The sequence below is a fragment of the Mercenaria mercenaria genome, chromosome 11, assembly GCF_021730395.1.
Source record: "Mercenaria mercenaria strain notata chromosome 11, MADL_Memer_1, whole genome shotgun sequence".
Classification (NCBI taxonomy): domain Eukaryota; kingdom Metazoa; phylum Mollusca; class Bivalvia; order Venerida; family Veneridae; genus Mercenaria; species Mercenaria mercenaria.
In genome coordinates, this window is record NC_069371.1 from 22,325,365 (window position 1) to 22,337,437 (window position 12,073).

Genomic DNA, 12,073 nt, shown 5'->3' on the forward strand with positions numbered 1-12,073 from the left:
GTTTTTACAGGTTTAGGCTCAGACGGTGTTGAAACAGGACGCGACTTAATTTTCACTTTATTAACAGCTGCCGCTGCCATACCACCAAAGGACACAGTGTCTTTCTCAGCCATTTCCATAGCGGTACTTATCTTAATGGCCTGATCAAATGATAACTCCTCCTCGGCTAACAGTTTCTTTTGAATTGTTTCTGACCGTAGACCGCAGACAAACCTATCTCTCAATGCGTCATTTAAAAATGTTCCAAAATCACAATGTGTAGATAATCGTTTCAACTCGACTACATATTCAGATACTGTTTCCCCCTCTTTTTGATTGCGTTTATTAAACTTGAACCTTTCTGAAATTGTGAGCGGCTTGGGGTTATAATGATTTTTCAACAGTTTGACCAAGTCTGCATAAGATTTATCCTTGGGGAGTGCAGGAGCAACCAAGTTCTTGAGGACCCCATATGCTGTCGATCCTATCACGGACAGAAAAACAGGGACCAGTTTCTCATCGGGCACTTCGTTGGCTTCGAAGAACTGTACCAACCGTTCCTCATAGTTTAGAAAGCTTTCTTGGCCATCCTGGAATTCACTTATCTTCCCAAACAAAGGCATGATGATTACAAATGTTTATACTCGTCGCCACTTTTGTAAATGCACCTCTGGGAACACAATAAGCAGAGAAATTCTCAAGATTTACACATTTATTTGGCGGAATTTTCTATCGACCTTTTACCAACGATAAAGACAAAGAGTTCCGAATACTAGTACACATATTAGAATATAACACAATATCGTTGTCATCTTACTCAGGTTAAGAACCACTAAATGTTAAGGTGTAAAACTATTAATTTACTACACATACAATCCGGAATACGCCGACCAAATGAGTGGAAAGAAAACAACCGACTAAGCGAAATCTTTCTAGCGATATATTTCTACCTATAGTGGCATTGGCCTTTAATTTCTAAATGTTTGTCCGAATGTATATATGACTGTACTGCGTAGGGAAGTCAAATATATGCAGTAGCGAAACAACGAACTCCACAAAAGTGAAACGAACAAGGCTATAACGGAATATGTAGATCTTTTAAAATTTAAGAAGTAGGAAATGATGTGTTTGTTCAATAATATAATTGTGTTCTAGCTGTAATTTTTCTGTTATAATTAATAATATATCAAATAATATAGCTTTCAGTGACGTTCATTTAAACTGTACAAGCAGATAGCATGATATATGACCAGTCTAACCTGAGGCCAAGTATCTAAATTCCAGAATGATAGAACGGAGCATCAAAGTTTACTATATTGTAATTGTAAACGTGATATCTACTAGTATCAGAAGTTTCCGTTTTATCTTACGTTTCAGTTGAAAAGTGATTCATTGGTATCAATTGTGAAAATATGAACGCATTCGCTATACTAGAGAAACAGGTAAAGGTTTTCCAATAGGGAAATAACACAAACATAATAAAAAAGACATCATTCAAACAATATCTGGTATGCACATTTTGATCAGTTGCATTTTGCGAATTACTGAACCATTATCATAAAACCACTGTATTTATATCAATTTAGCTGTGCTAATGTGAAACAGACAGTAAGGTTCAGAGAACAAACTAAATGAATAGTAGGAATAGGCAAAAGTATATAATTCTGGAGGTTCAAATGATATGCCGTAAAAGAAGAAAATATGAAAATGAAAGTTCTTATTTAAAAAGTAATGTTTTTTCTTTCCTCTCGAAGGCAGAATACATGCATTTCTAACAGAGCCGAGCGGTGAATCATTGCGAATTAAAACCAGTACAACTTTGACAGCGTTCAACAAAGCGGAAAAGAGATGATAACAGCTACCATGATAAATGTTTTACACTTTTCCGGGATATCTAGAAAAACAATCTTCTTGGTAGACTGTGAGTAGACAGTGTAATACATAAGGCAGATAAACGTTTATGTTTTGGACAATTTCTATCATAACACATGCCCATCGCTGATAAATAGTATCTTGGCTCGCTATATTAATTACATAAATGTTTCCAGCATTATTCTTACTATAATATATATTCTATTTTTTTTATTTACATTCCGTATAATAACGGTTTATCTATAATTGAGCCGTGCCATGAGAAAACCAAAATAGTGGGTTTGCGACCAACATAGATCCAGACCAGCCTGCACATCCGCGCAGTCTGGTCAGGATCCACGCTGTTCGCTTTCAGAGCCTATTGCAATTAGAGAAACCGTTAGCGAACAACATGGATCCTGACCAGACTGCGCGGATGCGCAGGCTGGTCTAGATCCATACTGGTCGCAAACCCACTATGTTGGTTTTCCCATGGCGCGGCTCAATTATTTCTGAAGTCGAGGGTAGGAAAGTTCAACGTTTCCAGAGTGACAGTGAAATCGCGGCTAATGACTTTTTGGATTATGGCTGACTGAGATGAGCTTGAACTTGTGCTAAAAATGAAACCGTTTACAGAAAATCGAAAATTCTGATTAAATGTTGATTTTGAAATATATATGTTAAACTAAAGATTGCGAATGTCTATGAAAATTCAAACAGAGTCTACATCTTTTATCAAATCCAGTCAATCCAGTCAAGTATTAGTGATGTCTAGGGCTGAGTTTTGTTCTTCTCTTTTCTTATGATATTATACGAGCTATAAAAATCTCTATTTATTCATATAAGATGAAACACTTATACAAAAATTGTAGCAACCGCACATATAAGTGAAGCGATAGGACAATGACACATAACTAATGGATAATTTCAGCGTCGTGTGATCTTTTAGAATAATAAATGCAATAGTACATCCCCTGAAAGTACTGACCAAAGGAAACACAGCTAGAGCCAGGCCTCGCAATGAAAGAAACACGCATATAGAAAATGTAGTGGAAAGATACAAAGATATAAGCTGCTTCAAATACCAGAAATTTAAAACTTGGGATTGTGAAAAAAAAGTGTCAATGAGGAGAAGTATGAAAGGGAAGGGATAAAAATTGGGGCATATAAAGGGAGGGACGGAAGGAAGATACATAAAAATCACAAGGCATCAAAAATAGCAACAAAGAGAAACGGACAATAAGCGGCAAGCAGATCTATTAGTACAGAGAGATCAGTTACCATACACTGCTAGTGCTTAACGAGTTTTGCGTTGTACCCTCTTCTTATGAATCTTCTACAAAAACATATTTGATTTAAATTACATTAATTTATGCTGAATTTCCCGGTTTATAAATTACAACACCATAGTATACGGGTGTTTAAGACTACGTCTAAGGAGTGGTTTAAGTTTTGAATTATTTCTTCCGTATGTTTTGAAAGTGGTACAACATATTTGTAAAATAAAGATTTTTACTTTAATTAAAATACTCCAATTCTGAGTAAGCTCTTGCAAAACGTTGTGATATATAGACTCCATTTCATGACGCTCTTTTGGCATCTCCATTACCATTAACATTTTAAACGGTAGTCCAAAAGTGACGGTATATAGCTAAGGTATTATCTTTATTAAGTTGTCATTCTTTTTGATGTAATGTGTTTCACTATCTCTAAAATATAGAGGCTATACTTACATATTTTAGATATCATCAATATACTAGTACCTTGAAGTTTCATTAAAGTCTCTGGACATCAGATGATAACGTAAGTATGAAATCTTACAAACAAACAAATTAGCGGCTGGTGGAGAGCTCTAAGTCCCCTCTGAGATACCAATTACTTGTGTATTTGTTTTATTGCCAACAACCGCTTCGCAAATCTAGTTGACAAATCTAGTAGAGTCATGCAATGCATCTTCTCTACAAAAATAAGCCAGAGATGAATGTATATAAAGTCCGTTACAAAAGAAAAGAAAGAAATGTTTTGTCTGTACCCAATAAAGTTTGATATAGTTAAACTGATATATAAACATATGCCATTACCTAAGTAATGATTAATGCAAATATATATGAAAGTACCTTGAATGATTGAGATAATTTTAGATTGTATCAAAGTGATAGTTAATGTAGGAATATTTGTTTTTACGTTTATCAGCAGATGATGAGGTGAATACTCATGTTTATTGACCCGGACAAGTTAAATACCGTATAACTGGTTATTTCTGCGGATGCAAATTTGTGCGTTTTGGGCATGAAAATGGGTATACTAATTTCCGCGATTTTAATTTCTGCGGATTTCTGTAGAGAGGTTAATTTTATCCATGGAGAGATACTTTAATGTTTGGGACATGACTCTGTATAGTGAGGTAGAAGTTACAAGGTTTAAAATTTATTTCATGCATAAAATACAGTTAAAAACACACATGTTAAAATACAATGTATTACGATAATGTACATGCACTCAGTTCAACAATTACTGCACAATACCCTGAAACACATTTAAAATCTTAATTTAAAATACAAATGTATTTCACCACCACTCACTAATTCATTTTGACACTGATTATACTCTAATTTCAAGTATACAGGTAAAAAGAGGCGACAAACGGGGCGATCCGATATACGAAACAACGAAATATTTGCGAATTTAATTTTTGCGGCTGGAAGAGACCCGCAAAATATCGCAGAAATTACCTACCCGCAGAAATAACCAGTTATACGGTATCACTTTGGCTAGGTCAACCGTCTTGAATATTTACACATATCATCTAGCAGTTAATATGTTATTTTGATAACAACACAGAAAAAGCAGTGTAGGTAACATCTGACAAAAATAATAAATAAGAAATATTTTACACCTCTACAAGCTATACAAATAGAAAAATTCTCAGAAATGTTGGTGTTTTACATATCTATATTTAGTTCTAGTATAGTGTTTTACATATCTATATTTAGTTCTAGTATAGTGTAAGCGTTTGTACCAGTCAAGTTTTGTTGATAAGAATATAACATTCTGTGCTTAATATCAATCTCTAATGACCTCCATGTGGCCAGTTACTGACCGATGATAAAAGGGAATTTACAAGTTATGAAATATTTCTATTTAGACATGAGCATAACATATTGTCGTATTAACAATGATCAATAATTTTCAAATGGAAATTAGCCTTTGTTTATGACGTTCTCGAAGATGTATAAAATACAGTACAGAAATGTCTTGCTTGTAGCGGAACTCTTTTTCATTGTCTTGGCCGCTCTTTGTACTGGAATATTGTCTTAAGATAAAGCTTAATGCCAGTCCGGTTTTCCAGATGTTTAGAGATTAGTCGTTCAAACACTTGCCTAAATAACATGTGTATATTGTCTCTACGTGCATTGTTCTGTGTCCTTATTCTATATCTAGAAACGGTTGGCTAATGATGATGATATCTGTTTTACATTTACGCCAGAAAGAAAACATATAAATCCCGAGATATGTTCATTGACACGATTGTTCTTTTACTTTATCGTGCGAGTGAAATGTCTCGCAATCCTCTTAAGCCTAGAAGTAGATTCATGGTTGTGAATTGTAAAGTATTATAATCCTTCCGAGATATAGATATGTGCAAATCAGATTTAGTGTGTTTGTCAAGAGAAGGGACAGTAGCTTACATCAAGCAATCCGAACATGTAAACATGCCTATAGCCCACCCGCTTAGCTCAGTGTGGAGCGCGCAGATCTACAGATCGCGGGGACGCGAGTTCGATTCTCGGGCAAGGGTGGACTTGATAAAAAACATCGTATCTGAAATCATTCGTCTTCCACCTGTAATTCATGTTGGGAAGTTGGCAGTTACTTGGAGAACAGGCTTGTACTGGTACAGGTTGAAAAACGGCGTTAAACCCAAAAGAAACAAAATGTCATTATATTATAATTAATTATTCTTAATGCGAATTTACAAGCGAATGACATCAGCCATACAACATTGCTTAATATCAATTAAAAATCTGAAACTTATGTACACCAGCATTTAATATTGTATATAAAACTAAACGTTTAGTTTTGATATATAATAATTGATAATGATATATGATACTTGTTCATCCTCCATCTTTGAAGTATTTGTTAAAATCTGTTTCACATGCTGTTATGAGTTATATATATTGTATGGCCATGTAGTAATAGAAACATGTTCTGTACTGTTCAGTACACACTAATAAAACGTACACCTTGCAATTTCTTAAAAACAGAAGTTTTCAGGCTAGCTATTATTGAAATATTGAAAGATGAACAAATTGAATGAGAATATGAAAACGTGTATGTATTTGTGATAAAAAGATAAATTTGATTCTCTGCTTATGAATCATGGCCTTAGGTGAGGAATTTACTGTCAAAAGGATAGGAAACGAACATGAGAATGTGCGTATCAGCGATAGGATACCACAAAAATGTTACAACAATGTAGAGAATTTTGCATGGTCTAACCAAGAAATGTTAAAAAGTTATTAGAGCCTGCATTCAAATAAAAAACGAAATAGTATTTTATGAGATTAAGTTTCTAATATCTTTTCATAAGTATGAAAAATACAAGGTGCTGTTTAACAAACCGAAATAGTAATTTAGGAGACTAATTTCTTAATATACGAGGTGTCCACAGACAGTAGGTTCTAGCTGTAAGACACTAATTATCTCAAAGAAGTACAATTTAAAAATTGTACAATTTTCACATTCAGACAGTATTCCACTCCTATATAAATCACAGAGTTTACCTAAATACATTCCCTCCAAAACGGATCCAATGCAGGATATAGATGGAATTATTGTAATTGTGTGTGTAAGTATAGGTAAGAGGTTCTGATCAGAACTTCTTACCTACTTATTGGCAAATATGTGGGGGTGAAGAAATCTGACCTTCCTAATTAACCATGAAATTGCTGTTGTCAAACACATTTGTGTCTTCAGAGGTAAGCCGAGTGCGAATTGCGTCATTTATTTTGTCTGTAATTTTTGGTGACAAAACAGATGTGAATGCCTAGCAAAATGGTGGACCGTTTTCAGTTTGTTTCAAAGGATTATGTTTAGCAAAGAATTTAATGTTTAATTAAATATTTTCGCACTTCATAATATCAGTATGTCACTGCATTCCTGTAAAGTACACCACAATAAATGAGTCTTATAAATAAATTACCTTTATCACCTGATTGTGGTCTTATCATGACCTTCCCAATTAAACCTGTCAGTTAAAAATTACGAAATAAGAACCGGGTTCTTACTGAATATTTGGGGGATCATGAAGAATGCACCATTAAGAGGCAGTTTGCCAATAATTGTAATTATGTCTGCAATTAAGCTGAAACAGAGTGATCGTTTACGAGGTAGGCAATGGGTTTGTCCTTAGATTGCACGTAGGGGACAATACGGGGCTTACCATGCGCTTATGCAGGGACTGAAATAGGAAGACAAAAGGTCATACGAGAAATGTGTGCATTGGACGCCATTTTTTTCAGATTTATGTTTATATTCTGGAATTTCATTCACTTGCCTCATTATCAGCTAGTAATGTACCAATTTGTTGCATGTAAACATGGATGGTACGTAAGGCAAAACTTGTTGTAATCTGTAAGTTTAGACTAAAGATTTACGAAATCAAGGAATAGCATCGTAAACATAATATTTGGCTGCACATCTGTTATTTGATTGGTGTTGTACACCTAAATCCTACCGTCTGTTGAGGCCTATAAGTCTTTTTAACTCTTCGAGAATCTATGTCTTTAATATAACATCATTCTGTGCCCTACTGAATGTTTACCAATTCCTTTCAACGAAGTTTATATTCATAGTAATCTTTCTTTTCTGAGTAATGTAATGTTTCTTTTTTGTGAAACTGCTAAAATTATTACTAAATTATTGCTAATATGTTATATTGATAAATTATGAGATGAGTTTGATTCTAAGAAAAAAACAACATATTAACCTGCTCTTCGTTTGAAAATATAATGTTATACCTAGTTACGTTAAATGCTGATAGATAATGGGAAGAACATACTTGATTCTTTCATGCCGGTAATGACACGTGCATGTGTAGAAAAGCGCAATGAAGATCCTGCCAAAACATAAAAAATGTAGTCTGGTCGATATTTCTAGTCTCGGATAGGGATTATATAGTCCGGCTTTTGTTGTCACTCTTTTTTTCGGCGGCGTCGGCTTCTGCATCACAAACGTTTTGCATGTAAACAAGTTTCATTCGATCCTTCACGTCTTCGGCATAATTAGATGACCTCACATGACAAATAACATACCTTAGCTTTTAGTTTGTTAAAAGTGTGCTCCTTTTAAGTAAAGTTTTGTATGTAAGCAGGCTTCTCAGAAACTGCGGGACCAAATACTTCATGTCTTTCGCATTATGATATGATCTCGCAGTCTTAGCGCAGGCTTCACCTTTTGCCAAAATTATGTCCGTTTTTAACATAAAAATTCTATAATGTTTTTGATGTAAGCAGGTTTCTCAAAACTATTGTTTTGAGACTAGTGTTTGGCATATCAAATGACCATTCTGAACCAAGTTCCATATCTCTGACATACAGTTCACCAAATTATTTACCAACTTAGAAGAAATTTTTAGTAATGCTATTATTACATGAAACGGCTGTAAATAGTTCATTGCGCTGTCTTTTGGACAGCTATTGTTTTTGTTATCTCGTCTATAGGCCCTGAAATTTTCTATGTAAATAAACAGTTCAAGGTATAGTCATTATCATCTATTAATTCTGACATGTGAAAATAAACCGTTCATCACACTGACTTCTTGTGATATTGCTTTTGTAATTCAAATCAGATCTTCTAATACATATTAATATTACTGCGGAAATAATCATAATTTTGTCTTGTAATACCATAGATATTTTTTTTTATTTTTGATATATTACATTATTATTTATACAGAGTGTATGCAGATTTAACATTTGTCTGTGTCTGAATATTGTCTTAAATGATAATTTAGAAGAAAACATCTAGTTTAAGCAGTTTTTATCTGGAATCCCTAACACCCGCAAGAAATAAACGAATATAAATTAAAACGCATATTTTCAGTGTCAAATAAACCTTTAAAGTGAAGATAATAACCCTGATAAATTCAATGCAAAGCGTAAAAAATGCTTAGAGGCAATGAAAAATTACGGAATGGTAACAAATATCACGTTTGCAATCCCTGAAATAATGCAGCCTTATGATGATGTGTTTATTGCAGTACTCTCTGTTCATATATATTCAGTGGATTGAATAACTAGACCTGCTGACTAAGTGAAATAACCCAAAAGATGTAAAACTGTGTAATTTAAAAAAAGGTTCTTAATATCTCCATTTAGATTTGAAAATGATTAGGCTCCGTTGGTATCAATGTCATAGCGGTGACTGTGTCCTTAGTATTGATGTCGTTTCACTAGACACACGGGTATCTTCAAACAAAAACGATGACTTTTGAACAAAATTATGCATATCCAGTTTTGAAAATGATACGGCTATGTTGTCTCTTATATAAAAGCATTGCACTTATACTAAGCTTAACAAAGACACTGTGAGATAGACAAGAAATGAATCAAAGCATCTGAGAACAAAATAAGCGATTCGTCTGATCTCATAAATAGATTGTTTATGATGTACCAATAATGTGCCGAAAATGTGAGAACAATAATAAATGTCAAATAGATAACAACTTATTGAAACAAGTTTTCTATTCGATTCCATGGTTTTCCTTTCTTCTCTGGAAATATCAAACAGAAACATTTTCTCTGTCGCAGCTTTATAAATAATACAACATGTTAATAGATCCTTTGGAAGCATAGAATGCAACCAGACTCGGTTTGATTGAGTCTGTTCATGAGAGGTAATGAACTGTGCAACATCTCTCACGCACCCTAGCACCAGCTTAAGCGGAACTCTGTTACACATCAAATCGATTTCAGAGTTTATTTGAATACTTGCATGAAACACTGTCAATATCATTATTTTCACATTTAAGCTGTTTTGTAATTTTAGCATTAAAATGATAAATTGTGGGAGGAAAACATATGAAAAAACTTGAGAAAAATCTATAACTTTCAATACCTAAATAAATATATTTTCACCCACTTATCTTTCTTCAATGCTATACTGAATTCTATGCCAAAGCTGTTGTCTAGTAGATTTAAGAGACAGATATCTATTTTTATAATGTTCTTAGTACATTGTACTACCATTGTTCAATTGCTACTAGATGAAACTCGAAGAATCTTACGTAAAACGTTGCAATGATTTTCTATTTCTACCTGAACGTTAGTCAGAGATCATCCTATCTCTTATTGCAATTCATAGGCCCAGTACACATTCCAGAAGTTATTATTAATGTCAAAAGTCATTACAGCTATTATACAAAATGTGTCCCGACTAAAATATTATACGAACGCATAAAATGACATAGAGTGTGTGCTATTTTTAGAAAATTAGCAGTAAATTAATAAGTAAGTACGTTTCATTTAATTAAATGAACTGAAACTGTTTAATAGCGCTTGCTTTCCTTTTGCGTCGTGCATATATATCTACAACAGCCTGAACTTCTAGCAGTTTAAACGAAAACATAATTTTATTTAAGCAGAATAACATATAAATTTACATAAACAAGTGGTTTTTCAGTATCATCCACTTGTTTTGTCTGGTGTTAAGTCACGCTGTCATAAATTATGTAATACTGTAATTGAAGTTTTCTTCATATACAATTCTTTCAACACCCAACGTAATTCAAGTTATAGCAACACCATTCTGATAGTAAAAGTAAACACTATCTCCGTCGCATGCTTTTCACATCGAAATAACGGTCCTAGTTTTAATGGGCCAACAGTGTTGTTGTACTTATAAAATAGTCTGGCCCGGTTTATAGGTTGGTCAGGGCTACGGATATGTGATATGTATTGTATTTTGGCATTATTTTTAGCATGGATCACCTTCAGTTTGGAACCGTCTATGTTAACATTCACGTTTGTTTATTTTACGAGGAGTAAGTGCTTGGCTTGCAGCAGGCTGAGTTCCTATGTAAACAATATCAATCGTAATTAGAGTATATATTACTAACTTAAAGTTTACTTTATCCAACTATTTGTACAACATGACATCAAAATGTGTACATAAACGTTTTATGACATCTGAGATAAAGTATCAAACATTTAAACGAGAGTTTTCTTCTTCACAATGCAAGTTTTAATAAAGTCTTAAAATATAATCTTTAATGGTCAATTTTCTTCTTAAAGTTGGTCAGATAACTTTGAAACAAAAGCAATTAATGCAGCTTTGAATGATCTCTCCATAACCATAAACAATAATACTCGTATAAACGAAATAGTGTGGATTAAGAGTAGCGAAATAGAACCTATAATGCGTTAGCGCCTTGTTTAATGGAATATATTAAAAAGCGCAACTTATTTCCGTCACACTTCATGAATCAATTAAGTCAAGATAGATTTCGCTTTCTATGAAATGCCACTCCATACGTTTTAACTTATCGCAACAGCTGTTTTAAAAATTCCTGTATTTCTGCCATACTCATCAATACTCCAAGGCATAAAGATGGCAATCGATGCACTATTATGCTTTTCTGTATCAACACTGCTACCCGAAATGATGATATTCCCACATAATAACTAAATGCTTTAGCCAGACTTAGTCAGGCCGTTTATAGCAAATTCTAACACGATCCACAGCAATTGCTATATAAACATATAGCGAAATCGCCTATACATGAATCTATGATAACATATGGTTGGCTGTTACATTTCAACCCCTACGATTGTGACATAAGAGATTCTACTTCTGTTCCATTACATACGTATTATTTCAGGGCCAAACGGTTGAAAACAACATTTCAAAAACATAATTATGATAAAAAGTCATACTGACTTACGTGTAGGGCCGTAAAACACGTTTTGATCTCTACAATCGGCTTCAATTAGCTCAATTATGATTCAGCTGTGACGTCATAAATGTATGACATAAAGTATGACGTCATAATGATGTGACGTCATATAAAAGTTAAGCTTGTAACTCGTAACACAGGGCCAACTAATCTAATTTGATTATTCTGTTCATAAATAATTTCCGAGCTGTTAGATAACTTGTTTATAAATAGTTCTACTTCTAAAAATTCTAATAAAAAAGGAACACTTATCTGTACGTTCTATTAGCTATGCAACACTTTCTA

General features: G+C 33.7%; 1 protein-coding gene across 1 annotated transcript in view; it reads right to left on the reverse strand.

Annotated features, from left to right (window-relative positions):
- The window catches only part of LOC128547061 (secretin receptor-like), a 167,827-nt gene that overhangs the window by 113,747 nt on the left and 42,007 nt on the right, over window positions 1-12,073 (reverse strand). The window lies entirely within an intron of this gene.